Source organism: Prunus avium, chromosome 1, assembly GCF_965620075.1.
Source record: "Prunus avium chromosome 1, drPruAviu1.hap1.1, whole genome shotgun sequence".
In the NCBI taxonomy this organism is placed as follows: domain Eukaryota; kingdom Viridiplantae; phylum Streptophyta; class Magnoliopsida; order Rosales; family Rosaceae; genus Prunus; species Prunus avium.
In genome coordinates, this window is record NC_142284.1 from 11,147,585 (window position 1) to 11,167,367 (window position 19,783).

Below are 19,783 nucleotides of genomic sequence, written 5' to 3' on the forward strand. Positions count from 1 at the left end.
AAGGGCCGATACCTGTTGGAACAGTTATCATATAACTGTCAAACCCAATCAGACAAAACTTATCTGATATTTGAAATAATTCAAATAATTAATTAAATAATTAACTCGGAATTAATTTAATTAATTGGGTTTAATATTAAATCACAGAGCCCAAGAGGCCCAACTTTTGACTAATTAAGTATAAATTAATTAATCATTGACCAAACTAATTAGGCATTGAACCAAAGGCCAAACCTGTTTCCAATGTGAGACTAATTTCAACTCAAACATGTTTGCAATATCTTGCAAGAACCAACATTTCAAAGGACCAATATGACTATGGAGAGATGAGTGCCATGCCTTGTGAAGAGAGGGAAGACATCCTCTTTAGCAGCTGTTCTTCCCGTATTAACAAATCATAAAATTCATCAAAGGTCAGAAAGGGTTAAAGATGAAGGGAGGTAGTAAATTCTTTATATTCATGGCTCAGGCCATCGAGTATATAATCAATAAGCTCTCCATCAGACATTGAGGTGCCAGCTGCAGTGAGAGAATCAAAGAGAGATTTGGCATGGATCAAGTACTCAGCCACTGACCTTTCTGGATCCTCTTTGAGAGCCCGTATTTGATCCCGCAGGGTACGAATGCGAGTTTTGGACAAGGGTAAGAGTCGTTTTTCAAGTAGAGTCCATGCCTCATATGCTGTGGAGCATGGAATCAAGAGGGTCTTAATAGAAGGTGAAGCCGTGGCCTTGATCCAGCTTAGACTAGTTTGTCTTTTGAATAGCTAGATTGAGAGAAGCATCAGGAAGTTTCTTTTGAGGAGGGGTTTCTGTCTTAATCACATCTTCAAGATCATGTAGTTCTAGTACATTTACAAACTGAGATTTCCAGCAGAGAAAATTATTGTGATCCATAAATGTTGTAAACAAGTGAAAGATATTGAAAGAAGTTGGAATAGAAGATGGTGGGTGGTCATGATATTTTGAGAATTGTTATGAGAGATGTGAGAGAGTTGAGAGTCAGAAGAAGAGTTCACGGGAGAGGAAGAATTTGTCATTAGGATCGAAAGGGCTTGTTAGCCTTTGTGAGGCTCAGATACCATGTAGAGAAATAGATATAGTTTAGAGAAGAATAAGAAGTAGAAAAGGATAATAGAGAAGAATATTTGATCTCTTTATATGCTGTACAGTTGACTTTGAATACAAGGAATATGTACAGAAGGAAAGTAACAACGGTAATACATAAAGTAGGTAGTTCCAGCCGTCGAGTGGAGAATTAAGCAATCACTCTTGATTTGCTACAGGTTGTCGTGGTTTGTGGGTAATGCCTTGCAAAGTGATTGGCTGATTCGTAGGATGCTCTTCAAATTTCACTCTCACTTCCACTTCCACTGGGGCTTTGCTGATCGTATTCTTCTGATTTATCCTCCTTGGTATAAAAGTAAAGGGCAGCACAGAGGTAGTAGCAGATAGTAGCAATATTTAAGAATGTCAAGGCTCTAAAATACTTATCCAGACGGCTCAAGTTAATTTTTTCTTCTAACCAAGTTCGTCTAAGCGCCAAAATACTAAGAGCAGTAATTAATTTTCCGATACCGATGATGAAATTGTTAGTGTGGGATCCGTAATACCTAGCCATTACTTTGTCATCAGCATCATCCACTCCATGAACTATCAAATCAGTTAATCCATCTCCCACAAGCCCTTCCATCAGTCCTAATAGGAAGAACTGTGGAAGTAACCAAAAGGTGGTCATGGCAACAGGCTTTACAGTGTGGTCTCCAACTCCCACCCTCCAAAGGTTCTTCATCCTCTGGATCTCAACCTGCCATGCAGCAAAACAACACAGCATGCTGCAAGCCATTCCGCACCCGATTCTCACCCGCGTCGTAGCACTTGAAGATTTCCATTTCTTTGGAATTGTTCGAGACAGTGACTTTGAAATTGACCTAAGGAAGTTGAAAAAACTTCAGGGTTAGAGCCTGTGAAGGGGTTATCCAAGTTACTGAGTTGTTCAAAGAAGAACGTGCTTCCAGCTGCCATTACCACACTGCACCCAAGGTAGGCTAACCACGTGGCTAGCATTTCTTGTACTAAAAGTTTTTTCTCCTTGATCAGTTTTTTAATTAGCGCCCAAAATTTACCTCCTCCCGCTGGTATCTTGTCTAGACGAAGGCTTAAGCTTCCTGAGGCTTGGCAAGGCTCCTTCCCTCTTTCTTCTTGTTTTACGACATCGTTCTCTTGGTTCTGCGCTTCTTCTATGCTAGCCTCTCGTTCAAAAACTATAGATTCTTTATCATCGATGAAAGAGTAGGAGGAGAAGCCAAACAAGAATGCTACATAAGAAACACCCATCGCAAATGTTGAAATCATGAAGGTCCGCACCCAAGTTGCTTTTAAACGGAAAAGAGCTATCACTGCACCCAAATACCATGGAAGAGCCCACAAAGTTTTTCTCCCGAAATCCAATCCTTGTTGTTCATCTGTGCATTCTCTTGGGTTCTTGGGTTGGCTTAAAAATTGCTGGTGAAGAAATTCTTTCAAAGCAGCTGAACGTCCAGCTTCGCCTAAGGATAATAGTAGCGTAGCTCCATAGAATACAAAGGCTGCAGTATCTAGGTCCATGTACTTGTCATAAAGCCAAAATAGAAGCACACCCTGCGAGGCCAATTATGTTAATGTTAGTAAGTATATATGAGTGTGAAGGGGTTTAGAGAGATTGCAAAAAGTGTTTAATTGAAAATACGAATTTTATTGACTACACGATTACGTACGGTACGGTACGGCTGATTTTATTTTTGCGAATTAGGAAAAGCAGATTTTCATTGATAACCATGTTCAATTATTCATACATTTTGGAATACTAGCAGTGGCGGAACCATGTGGGGACCAGAGGGGTCCCAGACCCTACTCAACTCTCAACTCTCTCTCTCTATCTTAAATAATTTAATGTTATGTGTATGAATTGAATTGAATATTAAAAGAGGATACAAGAGTTTTATATATACAACAATTAGAACTTTGTGAAAACTATAATTTAAAGCTTATTTCTTGATTTTTACTTTAGGCAATATTGGTCAGGGGTCTGAAAATGATTTTCAAGATGCTTTCATTCCCTTTGTTTTATATCTTATAAGAAGGTCCCCTCTAACCTCAATTCCTGACTCCGCCACTGAATACTAATCAGCACAAGATCATACTTTGGCTTATCAAATTAATTAAAGATACTTACATGAAGATAGGCAGCATTTGTAGTGGCAATTATTGGAAAGCTACCACTATACTTGTGTGAGATATGGGCAAGGACAAGAACCATGATATCTGTTACCCCTTCTTGCACATTGTAACAACGGCAGCTTTTTGAAAATGTGGATGCTTCCAGTTGTACGTGACGTACCTTATCATGATAGACACTATTGCATGGTTTACAAAACTATGACTCAAAACCAAACCTACGTATATTTATTTAGCTGGCCAATGGCCACCACAAAGAAATTAAAAACAAAAAGAAAATAATCACAAGTTAGTTTCAAATCAATCTTCAAACCTGCTACTGTAACTAGTGTATCCCTACTCTGACATAAACTCAAAATAAATAAATAAAAGTATATAATCAAGTGCATGCGTGTAGATTAAATACGTACCCTGAATACATATTGTAGCCTTGGAAAAATAGAGGTATTTTTTGAGCCGCTTCCCAACGGGACCATTGAGTTGCAACATGAAGAGGAGGATGTGGTAGTAGCCGCACATTACGTGAAGCGTGGAAGAATGATAATCTTCAATCGATCCCTTCAGAAGAAAATAAAAAGAGTAAAAAATGGAAAATCTTCAATCTGTCGATCTAAAGGAAGTGAAAATTGACTTATATTTGGACCTGATGCTGTCTTCACAACTAGAATTTAGAAATGAACATAAACTTTCTTGTATGTGAATCAAACGTACCTCTAACAAGAAGCAAACGTACTTGAAATCTTGCAATTGCAAGCATATATGGTACTGATGACTCTCCACTGTGGAGGAGAGAGAGAGAGAGAGAGAGAGAGAGAGAGAGAGAGAGAGATGAACAAAGGAAAGTTGGCTTCAGACAGTGTGGAGATCTAGGAGAGACAGAGATTTACAATTTAGAGAAACCATTTGAGATTGGAATGGGGAAGCCACCTTTGCGTGCAGATTGCATTATTAGAAACCAATAAGAATATACTCTTTTTTTCTTCTGAAGAAAATGAAAAACAAGAGGAAGACTTTTGTAAAAGGAAAGGAACCAGAAGAGACCAGGGTCTTCGCAAGTGTTTTAACAACTTTCTTCGTCACATGTGCAGCGAGAATACTATTACTATGTATGAACTTGTTGGTGTGGGATCCGTAATATCTAGCCATTGCTTTGTCATCAGCACTCGCTCCATCAACAAAAAAATCAGTTAATCCATCTTCCACAAACCCTTCCATGACTCCTAGTAGGAACAACTGTGGAAGTAACCAAAAGATGGAAATAGTCCCTGACATGTAGTATCCTTAACTCCTTCCCTCTTAATTGCATCTATGTGACGGTTTTAGATTTGTCTTTTTTCTTCTACAAACTACATCGTCAACGAGTTAAACTTACTGCTAATTTTTTTTGACAAGAACACTTTTGGCTCATTAAGAGATACTTACAAGAACATATGCAACATTTGTGTGGCAATTATTGTAAAACTATCACTGTACGTGTGTGAGATATGAGCAAGGACAATCACCATGATATCTGTCACCCCTTCTTGCACATTTGTAACGACGACAGCTATTTCAAAATGTGAATCCTTCCAGATATCCATGAGGTGCGTTATCAAGATAGACACTATCGCATGGTTTACGAAACTATCACTGAAAACCAAGCCTATGTTCATTGAGTTGCCCACCACAGAGAAACAAAAAAGAAAATAATCACAACTTAGTTTCAATCACCATATATGCTACAGTAAAGTGTATCAAAAAAGTGAAGAATGGAAAATCTTCAATTAGTATCGCTACTACAAAAAACACTTTGCGCGACGAAATAAGTTTTTGTTGCGCAAAGTACAATTTCGTAGCGCAAAACCTGCGCGACCAAAATTTCGTCGCGCAAAGCTCGTGAAGAAAGGGTTTGCGCGACGAAACATAATATTCGTCGTGCAGAGTTACTTTGCGCGACGAACCTTAGCGTCGCGCAAATCCACTTTGCGCGACGAATCCTAACGTTACTCAAATATACTTTGCACGACGAATCCTAACGTCACGCAAATATTTGCACGACAAAATATTTCAAATTTTTAAATTTTTGTGTTTTAAATTTTTTTAATTAAAATAAACTAATTTAATGAGATATGAGGGACAAGAATTTGTATAGAGTTTTGGTGTGGGAAGTGAGGAATATGGCAAGCTATTTATATAAATAAAATAAAAAATCTGCAAATTTTGGTATTTTTTTAGAATTTTTAATTTTTTTTCTTTGTTGACGTCATCACTGACGTCACAGCCCTCACACCTCGGACTGTTCTTTGTCGTTTTCTAGTGCACCCGTGATTAAGGGTAGCGTCACCATCCTTTCTATCCTTTCAGTTCTCAACAACAAACACTCCTCATGCAACAGTCACCCAAACCACCAACCAACCAAACATAAACCAGAGAATTGATGACGGAGATGGAGGGCATAGAGCACAGAACAGTCCAAGTCAATGGCATAAACATGCACATAGCGGAGAAAGGCCAGGGCCCACTCATCCTCCTCCTCCACGGCTTCCCTGAGCTCTGGTACTCCTGGCGCCACCAGATCACAGCCCTGGCCTCCCTCGGCTATAGAGCCGTGGCGCCGGATCTCCGCGGCTTCGGCGACACGGACGCGCCGGATTCGCCCATGAGCTACACGTGTCTCCACGTGGTCCGAGACCTCATCGCCCTCCTGGACGCCATAGCCCCCGACCAGGACAAGGTGTTCGTGGTGGGCCACGACTGGGGTGCGCTCATTGCTTGGTACCTCTGCTTGTTCCGGCCGGATCGGGTGAAAGCCTTGGTCAACATGAGCGTGGTTTTCCCGCCTAGAAACCCTCAGAGGAAAACACTTGAATCTCTAAAAGCTGTTTATGGGGATGACTATTACATCTGCAGATTTCAGGTTCAATCTCATCCGTACCCTGTTTTTTTTTTTTTTTTTTCATATTTTTTTATATTAATATTTTATCTTTTGTTTAAGGATTGATTCTTTTGTTTATTATTATTTAATCTCTAAGTGAAAAGAGTTGCAACATTTTGTATTGCTGGACTCACTATTCCAAGTGATTAGTTTAAAGGGGATAATCTTGATTAGTTGAAAACGACCATGTATCTTAAGTCTTGTTTTAAAGTGGGTAGCAATCATTGTCGTTAATTACAGATTCGGCTTGTGTGAACACCTTTTGATTGCCTCATTCCTGATGTAAGCCACTCCCACCAACTCCTCCTCGCCAAGAAAATGAAGAAAATTTTACTTCATATAGTTTTTCAGTTAATGTAAATTTTCTTTTGAACCTTGAAATTTCATGGAAATGTTCTCATGTTAGATTGTTTTGAGGGGCATGGATATTTCGAAATACACGACTCATTCAGTGATTCCCAACGAAGGGTATTTCGAGGTGTTTGTATTGTAGGAAAATCTTGTTGCTAATTGAATGGGACATTTGACTCATTGAGTATTTCCCAATGAGTGGTATTTCGAGGTTCTTGTACTGCGTATGTGAATGTACTGTAGAAAAATCGTGTTGTGAATAACGAAATTGATCAAATTATTGCGAAGTGTGTAAATGTGCAGAAGCAACATATATAATTGCGTAAATTTAAATTCTGGGTTATGAAATGATAGACAAATTACTCATGTTACAGGAGCCAGGAGTGATAGAAGCTGAGTTTGCCAAGATTGGTGCTGCAAGAGTAATGAAGGAATTTCTAACATATCGCAATCCTGGTCCAATTTTCCTGCCTAAAGACAAAATGTTTGGACATCCCCCGGATGCTCCAATCGTCTTGCCGAGTTGATTGTCTGAGGATGAATTCAACTACTATGCCAGAAAATTTGAGAAGACAGGATTCACTGGGGGAATAAACTATTACAGAAACTTGGACCTGTATGTAATTTGCTTTAAACTTAGTTTATTTAAATTTCATATGCACAAACTAATTTTAGTTTTTCTTCTTTGATCTCCAATATCTAATGGTAATTGTTGTTTTTTATGATTTCCCATTTCATTGCAGAAATTGGGAACTCACTGCTGCATGGACTAGGGCTCAAGTGAAAGTTCCAGTTAAGTTTATTGTGGGGGACCAGGACCTAACTTATAATTCTGTGGGCACCAAGGACTTCATACACAAAGGTGGGTTCAAGAAACATGTGCCTCTTCTGGAAGAGGTAGTTATAATGGAAGGAGTTGCCCATTTTATCAACCAAGAAAGGCCTGATGAAATCACCAAACACATTCATGACTTCATCGCAAAATTTCACTAATTGGCTGTCTATGTATGTATGTATTTTGTATGCTGCTGCTGCTGTTTCAAACTTTCTATTATGCATTTCTCGATCGCGTGACTTTTAAGTGCTTTTGTGTGACTTTTAAGTGTTGTGTTTTTTGAGATGGTAATATATATATCTGATGTTCTTCTAGCCTACAACTCTCTAAAGTTTAAACAATAACTTATTCATGCCACTACAAGAAAAATGACTTATGACAACATGTAATCAACAACGTGCATTCATATGTGTTGTGGAACAATATTTTTAACAACCCGCAGAAGCAGCATGTTGTATTATACAATTTATAACAACGTGCGTGTATAGCTAGCGTGTTGTCAAAATATAACATATAGCTATTTTCACAACGCGGCCTTGCATGTTGTAGTAGTTTGAAGTTCTACAACGCACGAAGCGTGTTGTCAAAATTATATTAATTTATTAAATAAATAAAAAATTGGCGGAAAAGAGAGTGAAATATTTTGCGGGAAAAAGCCCCGCATGCGCATCCTCTCTCTCTTTCTTTCTCTTTCTATTTCTCTCTCTTTTTCTTCTCTCTTTTTTCTTCTTCTTTTCTCTTCTCCCTGTGCCGCCGACACTCTCTCTCTTTCTTTCTCTTTTCTTCCTTTTCTTTTTCTTTCTTCTCTTTCTCTTTCTCTTTTTTCTTGTTCTTTTCTCTCTTCCCTGTGCGGTGCCGACACTCTCTCTCTTTTCTTCTACCTCTGTTTTTTTGTCCCTATCCCTCTCTTCTTCTCCCTACGTTATTTCTGGTTCTGTTTTTTTTTTTTTCTTCAAATCCCTTTTTCTTCTTTCTTCTTCCATATGAGTTTATCTTGTAGATCTTGTACATCTGGGTTCAATTCTTGTATATTTGGAATCAGATTCCAAACCGTCAGTCTCTCCCAAACCTTCACAAAGTTGAAGGAGCAAAGGCCAGGTAAGCAATTTTAGGTCTTTGCTTTAGGAAATTTGGACTTACAATGTAGAAAGGTTTAAAATTTTGTGTGACTATTTTGCATGTTTGTTCTTTCATTTAAAGCCCTACATAACGAGTTGCAGACCCACCAAAATCTATGGTTATCTGTGAAATTTCACAATTCAAGTAAGTTCTAAACCCTATGTTGCTATGTATGATATATTTAATTTAATTGTCCCATTATAAAAATTGATTGCACGCAGAAGCAAAAGAGATTTTTCAATGGTTTTAGGCAAAACTAAAGATTACCCATTATAAATGATTGCTTATAAGTATCCCTTTCAATGGTTTCATGAATTAATTTTATTAAGCTTTTTTGGTTGGTTAATTTGTCTTCACCTTCCAGCTTGCATCGCAAAGCTTCATAGTTGGTGTGCTTGATAATGGCGTGTTTGATAATGGCTGCCATGGTTTATTATTATTTGTTAGGTAGGATCCCAAGGTTCAGTAAAAACAGAAACAATCAATAATGGGGATAGTGCGGGGCAAAAATCACCATTAATGCGGTAAAAACAAAAACAAAAATCACCAAAAATATGGGTTAAAAATGGAAATTTTTTAAACCTAAATGAATCTCATCTCACTCACATTTTTTTTAACCTAAATGAATCTCATCTCATTCACATTTTTATACCTAAATGCATACAATGCAAAAAATTTAATCAAACATAAAACACCAGAAAACGCGGAGGTAAAACAAGAAAAGTAAGGTGAAAGTAACGGGTAAAAACATAAAACACCAGAAAACGCGGAGGTAAAACAAGAAAAGTAAGGTGAAGGGATCTGAGAAAAAAAAAGGGCAAACGGTTGGATAGCAATCTGGGGATCCGAAGTGGATGTCGGCTCCCTCATCAGTAGATGTCTATTTAAACCGTTCATAAAAAAATCCAGCATTTCTTGAAAACTCAAGGAAAACCATCAAAAAAAATAATAATCCAGAAACAAAACAATGGCATCCTCATCTAAGCTCATTGATGATCTCAACATTGAGTTATCACTTGCACCACCGAATGTTCAGGTAGGCCCTATCTTCCCAAACTCCTCCCATCATCATGGTTCAGTCTCAAACTTTGCTGAGGCAATGCCGAAAAGAGTAGTGCTGCCAGGAGGCATGAATGTTAGTAGACTCACACCGGCAGATCATCTGCACGTGGCACAGAGGTCAGACAAGGCCGCGGTGGAGGAGTCTCATGATTTAACTGTTCTCCAAGCAGTCTCCGCTACAAATTTGGGCATAAGATTACTGGCGAGAACGCGAGAGTGTGGAGCTCTGACCGAGGAAGTAGCCTCCTTGAAGGCTCAGGTGGCGGATTTGCAAATGCGGCTCTACTGTGCCAACCAGCATGTAGAAGCACTGTGGAAGAGAAACAATGATCATGCGGAGCTATTGCAGATTCTACAAATAAGAGAAAATAGAGGCAATTAGCATGTATTCTGGAATGCCTTATGAATATAACTTTGTAATATGTATATGGAACTCCTTATTTATCTATTGAATGAAAGCTTTGTATTCTGGGATGCCTTATGAATGTGAAGTAAGGAAATATTTATGTTTATCATAGAGCTTCTATTTATAGATAAATTATACTTTTATCAGGTAATTTTGATAATTATTTTAAAAAAACATATATATTTGATATAACAACGCGCATTGCTTGTTGTCAAAACATAAACAACAACGAGCACAGACATGTTGTCATAATATTATAAGACGACACGCTCGGCACGTTGTTGTCAATCGCTCCTACAACGTGCGTGTGTTGTGGTTAATGTTGTTCACAACGAGCGCCAAAATAAACGACGACGTTCAACGCGTGTTGTCGAAGCCGATGTCGTTAAAACATATTGACAACATGCGGCGCACGTTGTTGAAGCCGATGTCGTTAAAAGTAGGCCTGTAAATAAAGCCCGGGCCCGATGGGCTGGCCCGAACCCGGCCCTATTTTTTAATGCATGGGCTTACCCGGCCCGAAGTAATGGGCGGGCTTGGCCCGGCCCGAAGTCTAATGAGTAGGGCTTGGGCCTCATTTTTAAGCCCTTTCAAAGCCCGGCCCGGCCCGATTATAATTATTTAATTGAATTAATATAGTTATATTATATATAATATTAATAGTTTGTCGGCAACTTTCTTTCTTGAAAGTTGAAAGCATGCTTTGTCTCATCAAAAAAAAAAAGCTTATGATGAAACTGAAAATGTAGAGAGCATGCACTTGCATCTGAAGATGCACCGAAACCAACGCCTCTTTTTCTTTCTTTTCTAATTTTTATTCCTTTTCTTCTTCCCATATCTCATCTCTCTCAACACCTTCATTTTTTATTTTTTCCCATCTTCTTCCTTCCGTTGCTTTCCATCTCTCCCTCTCTTTTATTTCTTTTTTCCTTATTCTTCTCTCCCTCTCTCTTTCTATTTTTCCTCCTTCTTCCTCTGTTAGTCTCTGCAATTTTTTTTTCTCTTCTCCCTCTTTTGCGTCATCTTCCATATCTCTCTCTTTTTTCTATTTTTTTCCATCGCTCTCTCTTTTTTTCCATCGCTCTCTCTTCTCCCTCTTTTGCAAAACCTACTGTCACCGTTCCTGAGCAGCAGGTGGTGCAGCAGGATTTTGTAGACATGTACATGAAAAGCATGCAGCAATTTACCGAGTCTTTGGCAAAAATGAAGCTTCCTTTGGACCTTGAATCACCAACCAGTTCAGGAAATTCAAGCTCTGATCAGAAACTGTAGACACCGAAGAACAGCGGTTCCCGTGTGTTTTATAGGGCTAAATAGGCCCGACTCATTGGCCCGATCATAAGCCCGAAAATGTTAGGCCCATGGGTAGGGCCTGGGCTTTGTATATTTGATATAGGGCAAGCCCGGCCCGGCCCGATAACTCCTTAAGGCTGAAAAGGCCCGTTACTAGTTAGGGCCTGGGCTCACACCTCTTAGGGCCGGGCTGACCCGGCCCGGCCCGTTTTACAGGCCTAGTTAAAAGGTGTAGGGCTTTCGACAACACGCGTTGAACGTCGTCGTTTATTTTGGCGCTCGTTGTGAACAACATTAACCACAACACGCGCACGTTGTAGGAGCGATTGACAACAACGTGCCGAGCGTGTCGTCTTATAATATTATAAAAACATGTCTGTGCTCGTTGTTGTTCATGTTTTGACAACAAGCAATGCGCGTTGTTATATCAAATATATATGTTTTTTTAAAATAATTATCAAAATTACCTGATAAAAGTATAATTTATCTATAAATAGAAGCTCTATGATAAACATAAATATTTCCTTACTTCACATTCATAAGGCATCCCAGAATACAAAGCTTTCATTCAATAGATAAATAAGGAGTTCCATATACATATTACAAAGTTATATTCATAAGGCATTCCAGAATACATGCTAATTGCCTCTATTTTCTCTTATTTGTAGAATCTGCAATAGCTCCGCATGATCATTGTTTCTCTTCCACAGTGCTTCTACATGCTGGTTGGCACAGTAGAGCCGCATTTGCAAATCCGCCACCTGAGCCTTCAAGGAGGCTACTTCCTCGGTCAGAGCTCCACACTCTCGCGTTCTCGCCAGTAATCTTATGCCCAAATTTGTAGCGGAGACTGCTTGGAGAACAGTTAAATCATGAGACTCCTCCACCGCGGCCTTGTCTGACCTCTGTGCCACGTGCAGATGATCTGCCGGTGTGAGTCTACTAACATTCATGCCTCCTGGCAGCACTACTCTTTTCGGCATTGCCTCAGCAAAGTTTGAGACTGAACCATGATGATAGGAGGAGTTTGGGAAGATAGGGCCTACCTGAACATTCGGTGGTGCAAGTGATAACTCAATGTTGAGATCATCAATGAGCTTAGATGAGGATGCCATTGTTTTGTTTCTGGATTATTTTTTTTTTGATGGTTTTCCTTGAGTTTTCAAGAAATGCTGGATTTTTTTATGAACGGTTTAAATAGACATCTACTGATGAGGGAGCCGACATCCACTTCGGATCCCCAGATTGCTATCCAACCGTTTGCCCTTTTTTTTTCTCAGATCCCTTCACCTTACTTTTCTTGTTTTACCTCCGCGTTTTCTGGTGTTTTATGTTTTTACCCGTTACTTTCACCTTACTTTTCTTGTTTTACCTCTGCGTTTTCTGGTGTTTTATGTTTGATTAAATTTTTTGCATTGTATGCATTTAGGTATAAAAATGTGAATGAGATGAGATTCATTTAGGTTAAAAAAAATGTGAGTGAGATGAGATTCATTTAGGTTTAAAAAATTTCCATTTTTAACCCATATTTTTGGTGATTTTTGTTTTTGTTTTTACCGCATTAATGGTGATTTTTGCCCTGCACTATCCCCATTATTGATTGTTTCTGTTTTTACTGAACCTTGGGATCCTACCTAACAAATAATAATAAACCATGGCAGCCATTATCAAACACGCCATTATCAAGCACACCAACTATGAAGCTTTGCGATGCAAGCTGGAAGGTGAAGACAAATTAACCAACCAAAAAAGCTTAATAAAATTAATTCATGAAACCATTGAAAGGGATACTTATAAGCAATCATTTATAATGGGTAATCTTTAGTTTTGCCTAAAACCATTGAAAAATCTCTTTTGCTTCTGCGTGCAATCAATTTTTATAATGGGACAATTAAATTAAATATATCATACATAGCAACATAGGGTTTAGAACTTACTTGAATTGTGAAATTTCACAGATAACCATAGATACTTGAATTGTGAAATTTCACAGATAACCATAGATTTTGGTGGGTCTGCAACCCGTTATGTAGGGCTTCAAATGAAAGAACAAACATGCAAAATAGTCACACAAAATTTTAAACCTTTCTACATTGTAAGTCCAAATTTCCTAAAGCAAAGACCTAAAATTGCTTACCTGGCCTTTGCTCCTTCAACTTTGTGAAGGTTTGGGAGAGACTGACGGTTTGGAATCTGATTCCAAATATACAAGAATTGAACCCAGATGTACAAGATCTACAAGATAAACTCATATGGAAGAAGAAAGAAGAAAAAGGGATTTGAAGAAAAAAAAAAAAACAGAACCAGAAATAACGTAGGGAGAAGAAGAGAGGGATAGGGACAAAAAAACAGAGGTAGAAGAAAAGAGAGAGAGTGTCGGCACCGCACAGGGAAGAGAGAAAAGAAGAACAAGAAAAAAGAGAAAGAGAAGAAAGAAAAAGAAAAGGAAGAAAAGAGAAAGAAAGAGAGAGAGTGTCGGCGGCACAGGGAGAAGAGAAAAGAAGAAGAAAAAAGAGAGAAGAAAAAGAGAGAGAAATAGAAAGAGAAAGAAAGAGAGAGAGGATGCGCATGCGCATGCGGGGCTTTTTCCCGCAAAATATTTCACTCTCTTTTCCGCCAATTTTTTATTTATTTAATAAATTAATATAATTTTGACAACACGCTTCGTGCGTTGTAGAACTTCAAACTACTACAACATGCAAGGCCGCGTTGTGAAAATAGCTATATTCTATATTTTGACAACACGCTATACACGCACGTTGTTATAAATTGTATAATACAACATGCTGCTTCTGCGGGTTGTTAAAAATATTGTTCCACAACGCATATGAATGCACGTTGTTGATTACATGTTGTCATAAGTCATTTTTCTTGTAGTGATGCAAATCTGCCTAAACCGTGAACCAGTCAAGAACACTGCTGCAGAATTCCAGTTTCTTTCCAGAGCAAGAGATCAAAGTTCCAATACAATAATTGTCACAATGTCGGATCAAGATATGTGTTTTGAGTATATAAACCTACTATAGAATTACATGTGGTATCAGAGCCAGGTTTATATGCTCTTAACCTAATTACAAGATAAAATTCGCATTAAGGGATTAAAATCTGGTTTATATGTCCTTTTAAACTAGTCATTATAGCATGTATGTTTTGATTGCATATCTTATTTGTTAAGGTATGAGTTAAGCATAAAGTTCTCTGCTTAAATCATGCTTGAAAGACTGATTGATCAAAGTTTGGGGAGGATCTTGAATCGATTAAGTCAGCCACAACAACTTAATCGATGCAAGAAATTCTTCATTCAAGGTTCTTGATCAAAATTGCATTATATTCAATCTCTCTTGTACAAATCTCTGTCCACAGATGTGAATTGTGCAAGACGGATTGATTATAATGGAACGGTTTAGAAAAACAGATTGTATGAGCAAACAATGAGTGTTCCTCTATCCACAGATGTGGAATCATTCGTTGTTTCAAGACTGCTTCTACAGATTTGTTGTTCTAAGACCATGGAACATGTTTGATTTGTGACCTACAGGTGCAAATCAATAATGTTTAATTAAGGTTATTGGGGATTTGTATTTATGTTTTCTTGAAATTACAGTGAATGCTACAAGCTACAACTCCATCGAAATCTTGACCGGTTCAAACTATCTAAAGTGGAAAGAATAGCTGGAAATTTCACTAGGGCTAATGGACTATGACATAGCTCTAAAATGGGATGCACTTAAGGAACCTGTTGCAGATGCAACTGCAGATGTCAAAAGGAAATATGGAAGATGGGAGAAGGCCAACAGGATGGCTATATTGATTATGATGAAAACCATGACACCTTTTTTGAGAGGTAGCATTCCAAGATCAGAAAGTGCTAAGGATTATCTTGCTGCCATTGGTCAAAAGTTTAAGGAATCTGAGAAAGGAGAGAAAGGTGCTTTGTTGAACAAATTGACTGAGATGAAGTACGATGGGCGACGTTGTGTAAGAGCTCACATAATGAATATGACAGACATTGCACACAAGCTAAAGGAACTAAAAATGGCTATAGATGATGATATATGATGGTGCATTTTGCTTTGAATTCACTGCCAAAGGAATTCAAAACTCTCAAGAGTTCTTATGTAGCTCAAAAAGAAAGCTGGACATTGGATGATCTCATAACAATAAGTGTTCAAGAAGAAAATAACATCATCATGGAAAGGGGTCAAAAAACTGTGAATATGGTACAAGATTATCGTGTCAAACAATTCAAAGAAAAGAAGGGAAATTTTGCAGAAAAGAAAGATAAGGAAAATACCAAGTTGAAATAGGGAAAACCAACTGGATTGAAATGCTATTTCTGTAGAAAATTTGGACACATGAAAAGGAACTGCACAAGGTACCAGAGGTGGTTAGAAAAGCAAAAGAACAAAGGCAAAGGTGAAGGGGTTCATAACCAAGAGGCCACCAAACAAGGATGAGGTGAAAGTGTTCGTAGGAAATGGAGTCAAAGTGCAGGTGGAGTTCATTGGAGTAGTTAGGATTTAATTAGATTCTGATTTTGTTTTGGATTTGGTAGATGTAGTATATGTTCCTTCTATGACAAGGAACCTTATTTTAGTTGCTAGGCTTGTAAAATCAAAGCTCACTTTGAGTTTTGATGAATTTGGTATTTCAATTCTCAATAATAAAGAGTTAGTTGGCAATGGAATTCTTGTTGGAAATATGTTTCAGTTAAACTGCAAGACTCCTCAAATGGTTATGAACGTTACAAGCACAAAACGTAAGAATCAAATATCTGCAAGAATTTGGCACAAGAGACTCAGCCATATTTCAAAAGAAAGATTGAACACCGTATGCAAAGAATCTGTGTTAGCACCACTTGACTTTAATAAGTTGGATGAAAACTGTGCTGAATGCATAAAAGGAAAACTAACCACCTTAAGGAAGAAAGGAGCAGTAAGAAGTGAAAATTTGTTGGAATTAATTCACATTGATATTTGTGGTCCTTTTCCAAATCCAACACATGAAGGATACAAGTATTTTATCACCTTCACAAAAGATCACTCAAGATATGGACATATCTATTTGATAAAAGAAAAATATGAAGCCTTAGATATGTTCAAAATCTATAAAGCTGAAGTGGAAAAACAGTTGGAACTTAAAATTAAAGTGGTAAGGTCAGACAGAGATGGAGAATATTATGGTAAATTTGATGAAGCTGTAAGGAATCCAGGTCCGTTTGCAAGATATTTACAAGAAGAGGGAATAATAGCTCAGTATACCAATCCAGGTACACCTCAGCAGAATGGAGTTTCTGAGAGAAGGAATAGGACTTTAAAAGACATGGTAAGAAGCATGATGTGATGTACCAATCTCCCTATTTTCCTGTGGGGAGAAGCCTTGAAGACTGCAAACTATATCTTGAATAGAGTTCCAACAAAAAGTGTTAACAAAATCCCTTTCGAAATTTGGAATAAAAGGAAACCAAGCTTAAACCACTTAAAGGTTTGGGGTTGCAAAGCAGAGGCAAAACTCTACAACCCTGTGGAAAAGAAACTAGACTCAAGAACGGTGAGCTGCTATTTTATTGGCTATCCTGAAGGATCAAAAGGGTATTGTCCAAAGAACACTACAAGATTTTTTGAGACTCAAAGAGCAGTTTTCTTGGAAAATGAATCTAATAAAATAGAAGATAGAGTTTTGGATTTTGATGAAGAATCAATGGAGATAGATAACAATGCTGGATCTGAGACAAGTAAAGGCATTGTTATAATACCTGCAGTTGACACAAACTGTGAAAACGCTGAAAATATGGAAGAAGACATGGATCAGGCACAAAACACAAATCCACATGTGCGAAATAATAATGACATTCAAGACACAGTTCAAGCAGAAATTATGAATCCGCCTATGCAAGATAATAATGATATTCAAGACACAGTTCAAGCGAAATTATGAATCCACCTGTGCAGAATAACAATGACATTCAAGGCACAGATCAAAATATGCAGGATATGGAGTTGAGAAGGTCAAAAAGAGCAAGGAGATCTGCATTGCCGGATTGCTATGTATATTTGCAAGAATCTGAGAATGACATACTTGGAAAGGATGATCCTGAGAATTTCAAGCAAGCCATAATGAGTGAAGACAATGAAAAGTGGTTGGCTGTAATGAAATCTGAGTTAGAGTCAATGAGAAAGAATGGTGTTTGGGAATTAAAAGTTTTACCTCAAGGAAGTAAACCTATAGGCTGCAAGTGGGTTTATAAGACTTAAAGGGACTCGAAAGGGGCAATAGACAGGTACAAAGCTAGGCTGGTTGCAAAGGGATACACACAACAAGAGGGCATTGATTATACAGAAACTTTCTCACCAGTATCCACTAAAGACTCATTCAGAGTAATCATGACGTTGGTTGCACATTTTGACATGCACCTTCACCAGATGGATGTCAAAACTACATTCCTAAATGGATATTAGAAGGAAGAAATTTACATGCAGCAGCCTGAGGGTTTTGTTCAAAGGGGACAGGAAAACATGGTCTGCAAATTGAACAAATCGTTATATGGTTTAAAACAAGCTTCTAGACAGTGGTACATGAGATTTGATGAAGTTATTAAGACATATGATTTCACAGAAAATGTCCTAGATTCATGCATATATGTCAAGATTAGTAGGAGGCACTATGTTTTACTCGTACTCTATGTGGATGACATTCTCCTAGAAAGCACTAATCTCACATTGTTACATGATGTCAAGGTCTTCCTATCTAAGCATTTTGAAATGACTTATTTGGGAGAGGCATCTTATGTTCTTGGAATAGAATTAGCCAAGATAGGAAAAGAGGCTTATTAGGACTTTCACAAAAGGGGTACGTTGAGAAAATACTCAAAAGGTTCAATATGATGGACTGTGCAGGGGGTGATGTGCCTATTAACAAATGAGATAAGTTCAGTCGTGAACAGGCACCAAAAACAGATCAAGAGAAGTTGGAGATGGCAGATAAGCCTTATGCTTCATTGGTTGGCAGCCTTATGTATGCTTATGTCTGCACAAGGCCTGATCTAGCTTTTCCTTTAAGTGTGTTAGGGAGGTTTCAATCAAATCCAAGACAGGCTCATTGGGTTGCAGGGAAGAAAATCATGAGATACCTGCAGAGGACAAAGGATTTTAAGTTAGTTTACAAAAGGAATGAGAGCTTAGAATTGGTTGGTTATGGAGATGCTGACTTTGCAGGGTGTGTAGATGACTTAAAGTCTACTTCAGGTTTTGTTTTTCTATTTGGAGGAGCTGCAGTTTCTTGGAAAAGTGTTAAGCAGTCTATTGTGACCACCTCAACTATGCAGGCAGAGTTCATAGCTTTTTATGAAGCAACATGTCAAGCAATTTGGCTGAAGAATTTTCTAACTAGCCTGAAAGTTTTGAGAACAATTGAGAAGCCTATACAAATTTGGAATGATAATAACTCAGCTATATTGTTTGCAAATTTGGAATGATAATAACTCAGCTATATTGTTTACAAATTTGGATCACATTAATACAGAGTCTAATCTAGCAGATCCATTCAATAAAAGGCTACCAAATAATGTTTTCAAGAGGCATGTAACTAGTATGGGGTTATTATTTGGTTTTGATGCTTAAAAACAGTGGGAGCAGCTTGTTAGTTTTCAAGAGAAAAAGGACATAGTGGGAATTTGCAAATTTGTCGTCCGAGCTCCGATTGAGGTGCATAATACCTTTCCGAAAAGGGAATGATGCTAGGAATCAAACTCACAGCTATGCTGTGATATATGGTGTTTTTTTGGCCATCTGAGGTCGTTTAGCCTTCCAAAAACGCATTTAAAGAGTTGAAATTATTGATTTTGATGTTGTTTTTGCTTATTTTGTTTGGTTAATCTGTTCTGCATAAAATGTTTTGTTATTTGAATGCAATTAACAGGGAATGTTTTGTTGCTAGCTTAAAGTTAACTGTTAAAGTATTGCATTCATAACAGTGATGTCTTTTACCTGGAGTAAAAGAAAGGATCTTCAACAATCCTATAAGTTGGACTAAAAGAATGATCATAGCAATTAAGTCAATTTGGTTAGCTATGATGTTCTATGATTTCAATCTTGATGGCAGCCCCATGTGACATTGGATTTGATAGTTATAGTTGCAAAGACTTCATGGAAGTTTCTTTGCTTAGTCTTGATAACTCATTATCATTTTTATTGTTGACAAGTGGCTTGATGAGGAAACAAAATCGAACTGTATTCCACAAGGCCTTACAGTAATTGACATTGTTCTTTAGTGCTTATTTGACCAAGTGGGAGAATGTAAGATTTGCATTCTAATACAAACTCTAAGATATCTTCTAAACACTTAAGGATAACTAGTTCAATGTCAATTAGGATTACATGGATTGATTTATTTTAAGACTTGATATATGACTGTTTTAGATAAATACAAGTGCTTAAGGTTTCCTAACTCTATATGGATTGAGATACCTAATCCTTATGGTTAAAGGATTTTATGTAATCCATGATGAGGAGGATTCTTAAACTATACCTATAAAAGGGAGGTCCCTATGCTAACGGTTGTACAACATTCTCATATCATTCTACCCCATC

The 19,783-nt window shown here is 37.8% G+C and overlaps 3 pseudogenes across 1 annotated transcript; 2 read left to right on the plus strand and 1 right to left on the minus strand.

Moving 5' to 3' along the window:
• Positions 1-1,344: 1,344 nt before the first annotated feature.
• Positions 1,345-4,430, minus strand: LOC148297295 (protein NRT1/ PTR FAMILY 5.10-like; annotated as a pseudogene).
• A 1,115-nt stretch (positions 4,431-5,545) lies between these two features.
• Positions 5,546-7,629, plus strand: LOC110750246 (epoxide hydrolase 1-like; annotated as a pseudogene). The gene is made up of 3 exons (XR_015832818.1): positions 5,546-6,111; positions 6,855-7,096; positions 7,224-7,629. The product of XR_015832818.1 is annotated as an epoxide hydrolase 1-like (transcript).
• A 9,499-nt stretch (positions 7,630-17,128) lies between these two features.
• On the plus strand, positions 17,129-18,669 carry LOC148297296 (secreted RxLR effector protein 161 pseudogene; annotated as a pseudogene).
• The last annotated feature ends 1,114 nt before the right edge of the window (positions 18,670-19,783 follow it).